Source organism: Entelurus aequoreus, linkage group LG15 (genome assembly GCF_033978785.1).
Source record: "Entelurus aequoreus isolate RoL-2023_Sb linkage group LG15, RoL_Eaeq_v1.1, whole genome shotgun sequence".
Classification (NCBI taxonomy): domain Eukaryota; kingdom Metazoa; phylum Chordata; class Actinopteri; order Syngnathiformes; family Syngnathidae; genus Entelurus; species Entelurus aequoreus.
Window position 1 is genome coordinate 20,062,545 of NC_084745.1, and position 11,646 is coordinate 20,074,190.

The following is an 11,646-nucleotide window of genomic DNA, read 5'->3' on the forward strand; positions in this document are numbered from 1 at the left end:
CACACTGATGTCGCTTTTTGATGTAGTACCGCCTGAGGGATCGAAGGTCCGTAATATCATCGCTTAGGTGCAGTGATTTCCCCAGATTCTCTGAACTTTTTGATGATATTATGGACCATAGATGGTGAAATCCCTAAATTCCTTGCAATAGCTCGTTGAGAAATGTTGTTCTAAAACTGATGGACAATTTGCTCACGCATTTGTTCACAAAGTGGTGACCCTCGCCCCATCCTTTTTTGTGAATGACTGAGCATTTCATTGAAGCTGCTTTTATACCCAATCATGGCACCCACCTGTTCCCAATTAGCATGTTCACCTGTGGGATGTTCCAAATAAGTGTTTGATGAGCATTCCTCAACTTTCTCAGTCTTTTTTGCCACTTGTGCCAGCTTTTTTGAAACATGTTGCAGGCATCAAATTCCAAATGAGCTAATATTTGCAAAAATGAAGTTTTCCAGTCCGAGTGTACTCCACCTTCCGCCTGAATGCAGCTGAGATAGGCTCCAGCACTCCCCGCGACCCCAAAAGGGACAAGCGGTAGAAAATGGATGGATGTATTTTTTTTTTTTTTTACAATTTACACAACGTGCCAACTTCACTGGTTTTGGGTTGTGTAAATCCAAGCAATTCACACCCTTTGAAGCTCAAACTTGAGTGCAGATGCATCATGTCTTCACTGAATAATTTTAAGAAGTGTTATCAACTTTTTTGATTGATTGAGACTTTTATTAGTAGTGTGGAGTCCACATTGTAATAAATAATGTATATTCCTAAAGGCAGGCACACATCTGTCTACATACAGTGGTACCTCGGTTTTAGTTAGTAATCTGTTCCGAACCAAATCATATGAAAACCGAAGTACTTTTTTCCAAATGCAATAAAGTAGTTGAAAGTACAGTAAGTCATGCAGTTGATGAGGGAGCACTTTATTGCACGTCCAAGAAGAAGCGTCCTCTCCAGTGGCTTTAAAAAAAAAAAAAAAGAAATATGTAATTGTCACAGAAGATGACAACAGTAGGGAAGGGGTTCATATAGCCCCATTCCAGGGTGGATCTTGCGTGAAAGGAAGAGTGGAGGTTAATCATTTTGCAATACAGTCCGTTGAAAATCATGGAAAGCGCCACTCTACATAGCAAATGACGCTGTGGCCAAATTTGGAGTTGCCACAAAACATATTTTAAGATCTTCAACACTCTACTGTCATCTGGAAACTAAAGCGGATAGTGCACCCCCCAATTTGTAATGTTTCATGTGTCTGGTAAATGAGGCCGGCTCTACGTAGGGGCAAGAGGGGGCAGAGCCCTCTCAAATGATTCATTTATTGCACGTCCAAGAAGATTTTAGGGGAAAAGACATTCGTCTTTTCCCCTAAAATCTAGATTTTTGAAGTTCAGAAAGTACATTTTGATATACTCAAAAAATAATATGTTACAAGTTGATAACATTATCTGCATAGTGGAGAAATCCGCTGAAAAAGGGACATGATACACTAGTTTCATCTTCCTTCATCTTTGTCCCTTGTTGTGTCAGTTTCCGCGAGTCCCTGTGTAACGAAGGCCAGCCAGGGTGGCTGGTCTGTGTGTACGATGGTAAACCTTACTCCCTGACAATTTCAAAGAGTGTACTAGCAGCTGCGTTTGCAGCTCGGGCTTGTAGCTTGGTGGCTAGCACACTTACCTCTCAATCGGGTGACGTGGAGCTCGGAGCTGTGGCAGTAAGGGAAGATCTAGCCGAGCCGCTACGGGCACCCACACAAACACACGCACACACACCCTTCCTCTCAGCACACTAGTGTCGACAAACGAAAACGAGACGAAAATGTTGTTAAAAAGAAAACTTGATCATTTAATTTTATCTAGTAAATGGGTAGGGTCGTTAACCGATTATTTCTCTGAACTAGAAATTAGTTGACAGTTTTTGCCTTTAAAATAACACAAGAGCCAAGGTTGTCCGTGAAAAGAGTCACACGCTTGTTACGTTACTTACGTAACCGGAGACGGGAATAGATGTAGATACATGGACCGGGTGTTGCGCAAGACTAACAATCATGTGACAGATTATCTTTAAAACAATGCGAGCTTGCCAAATTATTACCCTTGATTTCCACAAGATGCGTAACGTCAACACTGCGGACCGTCTCTGTGCTGTGCCATCCATCCATCCATTTTCTACCGCTTGTCCTGTTCGGGGTCGCGGGGGGTGCTGGAGCCTATCTCAGCTGCTTCGGGCGGAAGGCGGGGTACACCCTGGACAAGTCGCCACCTCATCGCAGGGCCGTCCGTGAATATTGTAACATTCCTAGTAGAGATGTCCGATAATATCGGCCTGCTGATAAGCCGATAAATGCTTTAAAAATGTAATATCGGAAAATATCGGTATCGTTTTTTAAATTATCAGTATCGGTGTTGTTGTTTATTTATTTTTATTTTTTTAATTATTTTTTTAATTAAATCAACATAAAAAACACAAGATACACTTACAATTAGTGCACCAACCCAAAAAACCTCCCTCCCCCATTTTCACTCATTCACACTCATTCACACAAAAGGGTTGTTTCCTTCGTTATTAATATTCTGGTTCCTACATTATATATCAATATATATCAATACAGTCTGCAAGGGATACAGTCCGTAAGCACACATGATTGTGCGTGCTGCTGGTCCACTAATAGTACTAACCTTTAACAGTTAATTTGACTCATTTTCATTAATTACTAGTTTCTATGTAACTGTTTTTATATTGTTTTACTTTCTTTTTTTATTCAAGAAAATGTTTTTAATTTATTTATCTTATTTTATTTTATTAATTTTTTAAAAAAGGACCTTATCTTCACCATACCTGGTTGTCCAAATTAGGCATAATAATGTGTTAATTCCACGACTGTATATATCGTATCGGTTGATATCGGTATCGGTAATTAAAGAGTTGGACAATATCGGAATATCGGATATCGGCAAAAAGCCATTATCGGACATCCCTAATTCCTAGTAATGCCAGCTCAGACAGATTCCCAGTTTGTCTTTTTTAATTTTACAAAATGCAACGTTCTCGTACAATGGGCTCAATCTCCGTGTCTCGCTCTCTTTTCCGGCAACATTCCTTTCACTTTTCACCTCAACAACACGCTTCATTTCCCATCCTTGTCCTGGAAGTCCTGCCCTCCAGTCAAGCTGTTTGCTCAAACCCCTAAGCGTCTTGACTTGACTCGTGGAAAAGAAATAAAGTATATTTGACACGTGACATGTTTGCCTTTTTACTTTAACATCTTTGGGGATAAATGTCGTGTTTAAAAAAAATTAATATACTGGAAGCATGTCACTTTCATAGAATGTGCTTATTTTATGAGTGTTCTCATTCATTTTGTTGTTATTCTCATGGCATTCAACTGATCAGTTGTCTTAGAAGACGTTTGGGCTCTCCTTCGAGTAGTTTTCATCAGTTCATGCTCACAGACTTAGCTTGGACCGATCAAGTCTGAGCACTTGGTGTGAAGGTCTTAACTATTCATCCTCTAACATGAGGAGGAACGTATGCACAGGAAGGAATGATTTTCTTTTGTGATGTAAAAAAGAATTTGACCAACAAATGTTAACCATCGAATCGTTCATATCAATCATATCAAAAACCGAAAAAAATAAAATTAATCGTTTTTGATTCGCATCAAAACCCATGTATTGAGATGCGAATCGAATCGACCATCACAACGAGATTTACATACCAATAAATGGGTGGGACAAGTTCAGAATTTATCTAATCGCAGCTCTTTGATAACGTACATGTGTTATGATGAAGGCATGCATCGTAACGCCGTTTCACAACACACATACCTGCTTTGCCAGAGGCCTAGCATAAACATTAGTTTTTAAGTTTCTCTGTGTAAATGAGTAGATAATACATCAACTTTGAGGCATGATGCAGCTGACCTGTTATAAAAGTAGTTTGAGAAGAATGTTTTTGTATTATTCAGAGGACTACTAAACTTTTCAGTTTTGTAAATATTGACTATTGGGTGTGTGAAGTCCTACTTAAGGTTTAATTACATTTTAGAATTAGGCCATGTAGTTATGATACCTTTTTTGATGGTTGATAAAATGTGAATAAATTGAATACCGTATTTTTCGGACTATAAATCGCAGTTTTTTTCATTGTTTGGCCTTGGGTGCGACTTATACTCAGGAGCGACTTATGTGTGAAATTATTAACACTTTACTGTAAAATATCAAATAATATTATTTAGCTCATTCACTTAAGAGACTAGACGTATAAGATTTCATGGGATTTAGCGATTAGGAGTGACATATTGTTTGGTAAACGTATAGCATGTTCTATATGTTATAGTTATTTGAATGACTCTTACCATAATATGTTACGTTAACATACCAGGCACGTTCTCAGTTGGTTATTTATGCGTCATATAACGTACACTTATTCAGCCTGTTGTTCACTATTCTTTATTTATTTTAAATTGCCTTTCAAATGTCTATTCTTGGTGTTGGGTTTTATCAAATAAATTTCCCCATAAAATGCGACTTATACTCCAGTGCGACTTATATGTTTTTTTCCTTCTTTATTATGCATTTTCGGCAGGTGTGACTTATACTCCGAAAAATACGGTACATTGTATTTACTTAAATTGTATTATTTTAGTGCCCCCGAGGGATTGTCACCTTATTGTGGTCAGAGGGTTGTATACCTCAGTGACCTTAAGAGCTCTACCAGCGGAAGCTTAGTCTTCAGGTTGGGACTGGGTAAATTAAAAATAAAAAAATAAAAAAAGCGGAGCATCCAAGTTGTAGAGGCCTGATGAAATGCAATCCACTTGTCCAGGTTGGAGTTGGACACATACTGTAGCTAACAACCAAATTCAATGAAGAAGACAATGTTACTACTTTATAAGCACTGAAATAAAGTGCTGTAGTATGATGCAACGTTGTGTATATGAGGCCCCCGTCACATTTCTGACCGCCCCTTCATATATACCTGCCTAGAACCGGGCATGCAGGTAAACCCAGGTAAGTAGGACGCCGAGATGAGCGGTCGCACCCTCTTTCGCTCCCGATCGGGAATTCAAACAACTGCTCGGATTATCCCACACTTCCTCCTTTTTGTACTGTGGATCACGGATTTATATTTTAAACCTCCTCGGATACTTCACCCTCTTGAAAATGAGAGTCAAGAACGCGAAATGGACATCCATAGTGACTTTTATCTCCACGACAATACATCGGCGAAGCACCTTGGTTTTGGAGCTAACGTGTTAGCATCGTGCTTGACTGCACATCGAGGCAAAGTGAACATGCCGCTGACTGGAAGGATAGACAGAAAGTCAATAATACTACTATTACTTCTACTATCAGGAGACACTGAACTCAACCCTGGACCTGTAACAACACGGTTAATGTTGTCCCGACTGGCGAAGACTAGCAATGCTACTGCTAGCGTCGCCATCGAAGCTAACTCAGCTACCGGCTCATCTCAGCTCAAGCTCACCTGTGCTCCAGCGATCGGCGGCTCGGCGGAGGACTTCGCCCCGTTCATCGACACAGTCGGAGGCTCGGCGGCGGCGTTGGAGGACGACCCAGTCATCAGAGAAGGCAGTGACTCAGCGGCGGTGAACGACGCGGCGGCGGTGGACGGCGACCCAGCCATTGATGATGGCAGGGAACTGCACGAGATGGCGGGGGTCCACGCGGCCATCTCGTGTATGACGGTCGAGGACGCAGCATACACTGGATTTAGAGGCGCCTTTACAAAAACATTTTCGTTGTTCTCTTTGTCTTCAAAAAAGCCCGCCAAAAGGAAATCCACCCCCAGCAACCCTACCTGGCATCCCCCTCTCCCCCTCTCCAACTCCGCCCCTCCCCCTCCCTCCCCCTTCACCTGGAGGAAGAACAATATGCCTCCTCCTTTCTCTTCCTTCTGTTCTTCAACTTTAACAGCAATAATAACCAACAACTTTTCTGGTCAGTACCACAACACAGCGGACTCTGATGCCCTTTTTGGTTCCAGTGGACTACACATCATCCACCTTAATGTGAACAGCCTCTCTGGAGCCAAACTCGACCAAATCAGAGAAATGTTCCTCAACACGAAGGTAAAAATCTTGTGTTTCTCTGAAACCAAATTTGATCAAAGTATTTCTGACTCAGAGATAGAAATAGAAAACTTTTCGGTTATCAGGAAGGATAGGAATAAACACGGTGGGGGCGTTTGTATGTATATTCACCAGGATATTAAATACATAACTCGCACTGATCTTAACCACAATGACCTGGAATCTGTGTGGGCGGAAATCAAATTTAAAAACGCTAAGCCGGTACTAATAGGGACTGTTTATAGACCCCGTAATCAGAGTGATTTCTATGGGGTTTTGGAAGAATGCTTGGCGGGGACAGACAACGTGGAGAAAATTATAACTGGGGATCTGAACACAGATATTTAACGCAAAGATGCGCCTGTCTTCAGATCCTTCAGCAAGTTTTGTAATCTGCACAGTCTTTCCCAGCTAACAGCGCTACCTACAAGGGTGTGTGATTCCACCCAATCAACCATAGATCTCATTCTCACTTCAGACCGGCCTAAAATAAAAAATAGTGGGGTCATGATCTGTGGTCTTAGCGACCACTATCTAACCTTCTGCACCCGCAAAATAGCTAAACCTAAAGCCAATGGCCACAAAACAGCCCAATCCAGATCCCTCAAAAAATACTCCAATGACAATTTCAATTTAAAATTAGATGAGTGGGACTGGTCCCCTGTGCTCGCGAGCAACCTGGTCGATGTTGCTTGGGATCGCTTCAAAACAGCGTTCCTAAAGATACTAAATGACATGGCTCCCGTGAAAACAGTCAGGATCAAAGCCCGCTCGGAACCATGGATGAATCCGGACCTATTAGCTGCCATAAAAGACAGAGACAGGAAATACTCTGAATACCAAAAATGTAAAACAGAAGTAGATAAACAACCCAATAATATCAACCTCAAATTACTCCTTTCAACTCTCAAAAAGCAATGCAATAAATTAAGAAATAAGTCAACCAACCAGACTAAATCCTTAAAAAAAATTACATTAACGACAAAATAGAGGAAAACACAAATAAGCCACGTGAGCTCTGGAAAATTCTCAACAACCAGCTTCCTGGTTGCAGCCAGAAACTTAAAACAAGACTCACCAACATCAGCATCAAGGAGGGTGACTCCCTCATTACAGACAAAATGGAGGTAGCTAGCAGACTTAACATCTTTTTCACCAGCATAGCCGCAACCCTTGTCAACAAGCTGTCCCACCACTCTGGTCGCTTTGGTGTAGAACACATTAAAGCCTTCTACAGAAAGCTAGGAGTATCCAACGATGATTTCAAATTAGAAATGGTCACAGCTGATGAGGTGTTTAAAAAATTGAGCGCGCTCCACCCTAACAAGGCCACCGGCCTTGATAATATTCCCTCCAGATTCCTCAGGGACTCTGCCTCCATCATTGCCCCGATCAGCACGCACATAATAAACATATCAATTACACAAGGCCAAGTACCAAAAGATTTTAAGATAGCAAGAGTAACTCCCCTCTTTAAAAAAGGAAGCGAATTGGAACCTGGCAACTACCGACCTGTTTCTATTCTCAGTTCCATTTCGAAAGTAATGGAAAAAATTGTTTATGAACAGGTCGATAGTTACCTTGCCACTAATAAACTCATGTACAAATTCCAATCGGCTTCAGAACTAACCACTCCACTGACACATGCCTTCTCTATCTGACCGACCACATCAAACATGAGGTGGACGCGGGCAAATACTGCGGCATGGTCATGCTGGACCTTCAGAAGGCCTTTGACACCATTAACCACGCTATACTGTTGGATAAGCTCAGAGCAATCGGATTTAACAAAAACTCATGGAGCTGGATGCAATCTTACTTGGAGGGGAGGGAGCAGGTGGTAGAGGTGAACGGCACCGTGTCCCCCCCCCTCTCGGTGAGCTGTGGAGTCCCCCAAGGCAGTATATTGGGACCTTTACTGTTCCTAATATACATAAACGACATGTCATCGGCATGCGACTGTGAATTGTTTTTGTTATGTTATGTTATGTTATGTTATTTTCATTTATTATGCGCCCCCCAACCAACTGTTACATCAGCCCGGGGCGCAGCCCGACTGGAGAAACAAAAAAACAGAAACAGAGACTGAGACACACAAAGGAATCTAAACTAAACATTTAAGACTCACAATGAAAACATAGATTAAAAGTCATCTGCGGTAAAAAGGTGAGTTTTAAGCCGTGCTCTAAAAGAGTCCAGAGTGGTGGCGGACTTAATACTCTGGGGGAGCTTATTCCACAACCTAGGTGCCATCACTGAGAAAGCACGGTCTCCCCTTGTCACTAGGTTTGACCGTGGGACCTTCAGGGTCATCGTTTTTGTTTGCGGATGACTCTGCCTTGCTGGTATCCGGCAAGGACAAGTCACAGGTGGAGAAAATCCTCAGTGCTGAGCTCTGTAGAACTTGCACCTGGCTCTCTGACAACAAGCTATCCATACACTTGGGTAAAACAGAATCCATTCTGTTTGGGTCCCACATCAACCTCATGAAAGTCAATGACTTCACTATAAAAGTGGGTGACATTGTTATCACCAGGAAAGATGAGGTCACCTACCTAGGTTCCATTCTAGAGGCTAACCTTTCCTGTGATAAAATGGCAACCAAGGTAATCAAAAAGGTTAACCAACGAACGAGATTTCTCTACAGAATCTCCTCTCTGGTCAACAAAAGCACCTTGAGGATTCTGGCGGGAACTCTCGTTCAACCCTTTTTCGATTACGCATGCACCTCCTGGTACCCTAGCACCTCCAAAACCCTCAAATCTAAACTCCAAACATCTCAGAACAAGCTAGTCAGGTTACTGCTAGACCTCCACCCCAGATCCCACCTCACTCCTACCCACTTCTCTAAAGTGGGCTGGCTCAAGGTGGAGGACAGAGTTAAACAACTAGCACTGAGCCTAGTGTATAAAATCCGCTACACCTCCCTGATACCGAAGTACATGTCAAACTACTTCCTTAACGTAAATGACCGCCATAACCACAACACCAGGGGGAGCTCCACTGACCACGTTAAACCCAGATTCCGAACTAACAAAGGTCTTAACTCATTCTCTTTCTATGCCACATCAATGTGGAATGCGCTCCCAACAGGTATAAAAGAAAGGGCATCTCTATCCTCCTTCAAAACCGCAATAAAAGTTCGCCTCCAGGCAGCTACAACCCTAAACTAACACCCTCCCCGGATTGCTAATAATCAAATGTAAACAATCAAATGCAGATACTTTTTCTTATGCCTTCTGATCTCTCTCTCTCTCTCTCTCTCTCTCTCTCTCTCTCTCTCTCTCTCTCTCTCTCTCTCTCTCTCTCTCTCTCTCTCTCTCTCTCTCTCTCTCTCTATGTCCACTACTTGATGTCCATATCCTGCCCCCCCCCCTCCACACCCCTGATTGTAAATAATGTAAATAATTCATTGTGATTATCTTGTGTGATGACTGTATTATGATGATAGTATATATCAGGGGTCACCAACGCGGTGCCCGCGGGCACCAGGTAGCCCGTAAGGACCAGATGAGTAGCCCGCTGGCCTGTTCTAAAAATAGCTCAAATAGCAGCACTTACCAGTGAGCTGCCTCTATTTTTTAAATTTCATTTATTTACTAGCAAGCTGGTCTCGCTTTGCTCGACATTTTTAATTCTAAGAGAGACAAAACTCAAATAGAATTTGAAAATCCAAGAAAGTATTTTAAAGACTTGGTTTTCACTAACTGACAAAGAAACAGATAACAGATTTGGTGTCCGGTTCAAAGTGTGACATGATATATTTAAAAATTTGAGAGTTGACTTTTGTATTTTACATGAGCTATTATTTGTACAAACATGGTACAAAGTAATTCATGATTTGTTAAAAAATGTTAGTGGCTAGCTAGTTAAAATGGGATATTGTGATTTCACAAGACTGTCTTAGAAGTGATCATTTGAAAATGTTCAATTTGAAAAATGTGCACTTAGAGAAAATATAAAAATAAAGTGTTGCATATTGATATTTATATGTTTCTATATATATTTATTGTGAGAAATCATTAAGATGATCAGTGTTTCCACAAAGGTAAATATCATTAATTATAATAATAACATACAGTTAAAGGTAAATTGAGCAAATTGTCTTTTTCTGGCAATTTATTTAAGTGTGTATCAAACTGGTAGCCCTTCGCATTAATCAGTACCCAAGAAGTAGCTCTTGGGTTCAAAAAGGTTGGTGACCCCTGGTATATATGATAGTATATATCTGTATCATGAATCAATTTAAGTGGACCCCGACTTAAACAAGTTGAAAAACTTATTCGGGTGTTACCATTTAGTGGTCAATTGTACGGAATATGTACTTCACTGTGCAACCTACTAATAAAAGTCTCAATCAATCAATCAAAACCCTGACAAATAGGGCCATGCGAATACCGTTCCTAGTGTAGACTTTTCTTATTTGCGTTATTTCTTTTGGCTACCCGTCGAGGCCACAAACACAGCCGCAGCCCTGAAATATAAATTTCTGATGCTCATCTGTTGTAATTACGGCATACTTGTTAAAGTGCCATGCACTCGTTGACTGCCTTCGCTTTGTTGGCCGCTGTCATAGAGTGATGTTCTTCCTTGTTTCTTCAACACGCAACACAATTTACTGTAATTATATGATTGTAACCGGCTGTCAGCTTGTTGATTTGCAACTTCATTTTATTAAGGCTCTGTAAAAATTAGGGTTAACACGCTTAAAATGTTTTTCGCTTAGCAACACAACACTACATCATGACCAGCATGGCTGGCATTAAAGCTTTTTAAAAAATGACTAGGAAGGAACTTGGCACCCCGAAGTAAAATACAACTTTTAATGGCTTCCTGTGTGTCCTTCCTGGCCGTGAGGAAGTGAGCAACCATTGTTCTGCTCCGTGCTGTATTCCAACATGTTGGCCACGGTCCTTCAGGTCAACATTGTTGAGCGCTTTGTTCTCAAAAGGGCCACGCGATGGCTTAGTGGTACCCATGTTGGTTGCACAGTCAGGGGATTGCCAGTTCAAATCTCAGTTTGGGAATCCTTGTGTGGAATTTGCACATTCTCTTCATGGTACGCAGCGTGGGTTTTATCCACATTCCAAAAACTTGCATGTTAGTTTACAGTAATTAGAGACTAATTGGCATACATGCTAGTGTGAATGCCTATTTGTCTTTAAAGGCCTACTGAAACCCACTACTGCCGACCACGCAGTTTGATAGTTTATATATCAATGATGAAATCTTAACATTGCAACACATGCCAATACGACCGGGTTAACTTATAAAGTGCAATTTTAAATTTCCCGCCACACTTCCGGTTGAAAACGTCTATGTATGATGACGTATGCGCGTGACGTCAATGGTTGATACGGAAGTATTCTGACCCATTGAATCCAATACAAAAAAGCTCTGTTTTCATCCCAAAATTCCACAGTATTCTGGACATCTGTGTTAGTGAATCTTTTGCAATTTGTTTAATGAACAATGGAGACTGCAAAGAAGAAAGCTGTAGGTGGGATCGGTGTATTAGCGGCGGACTACAGCAACACAACCAGGAGGACTTT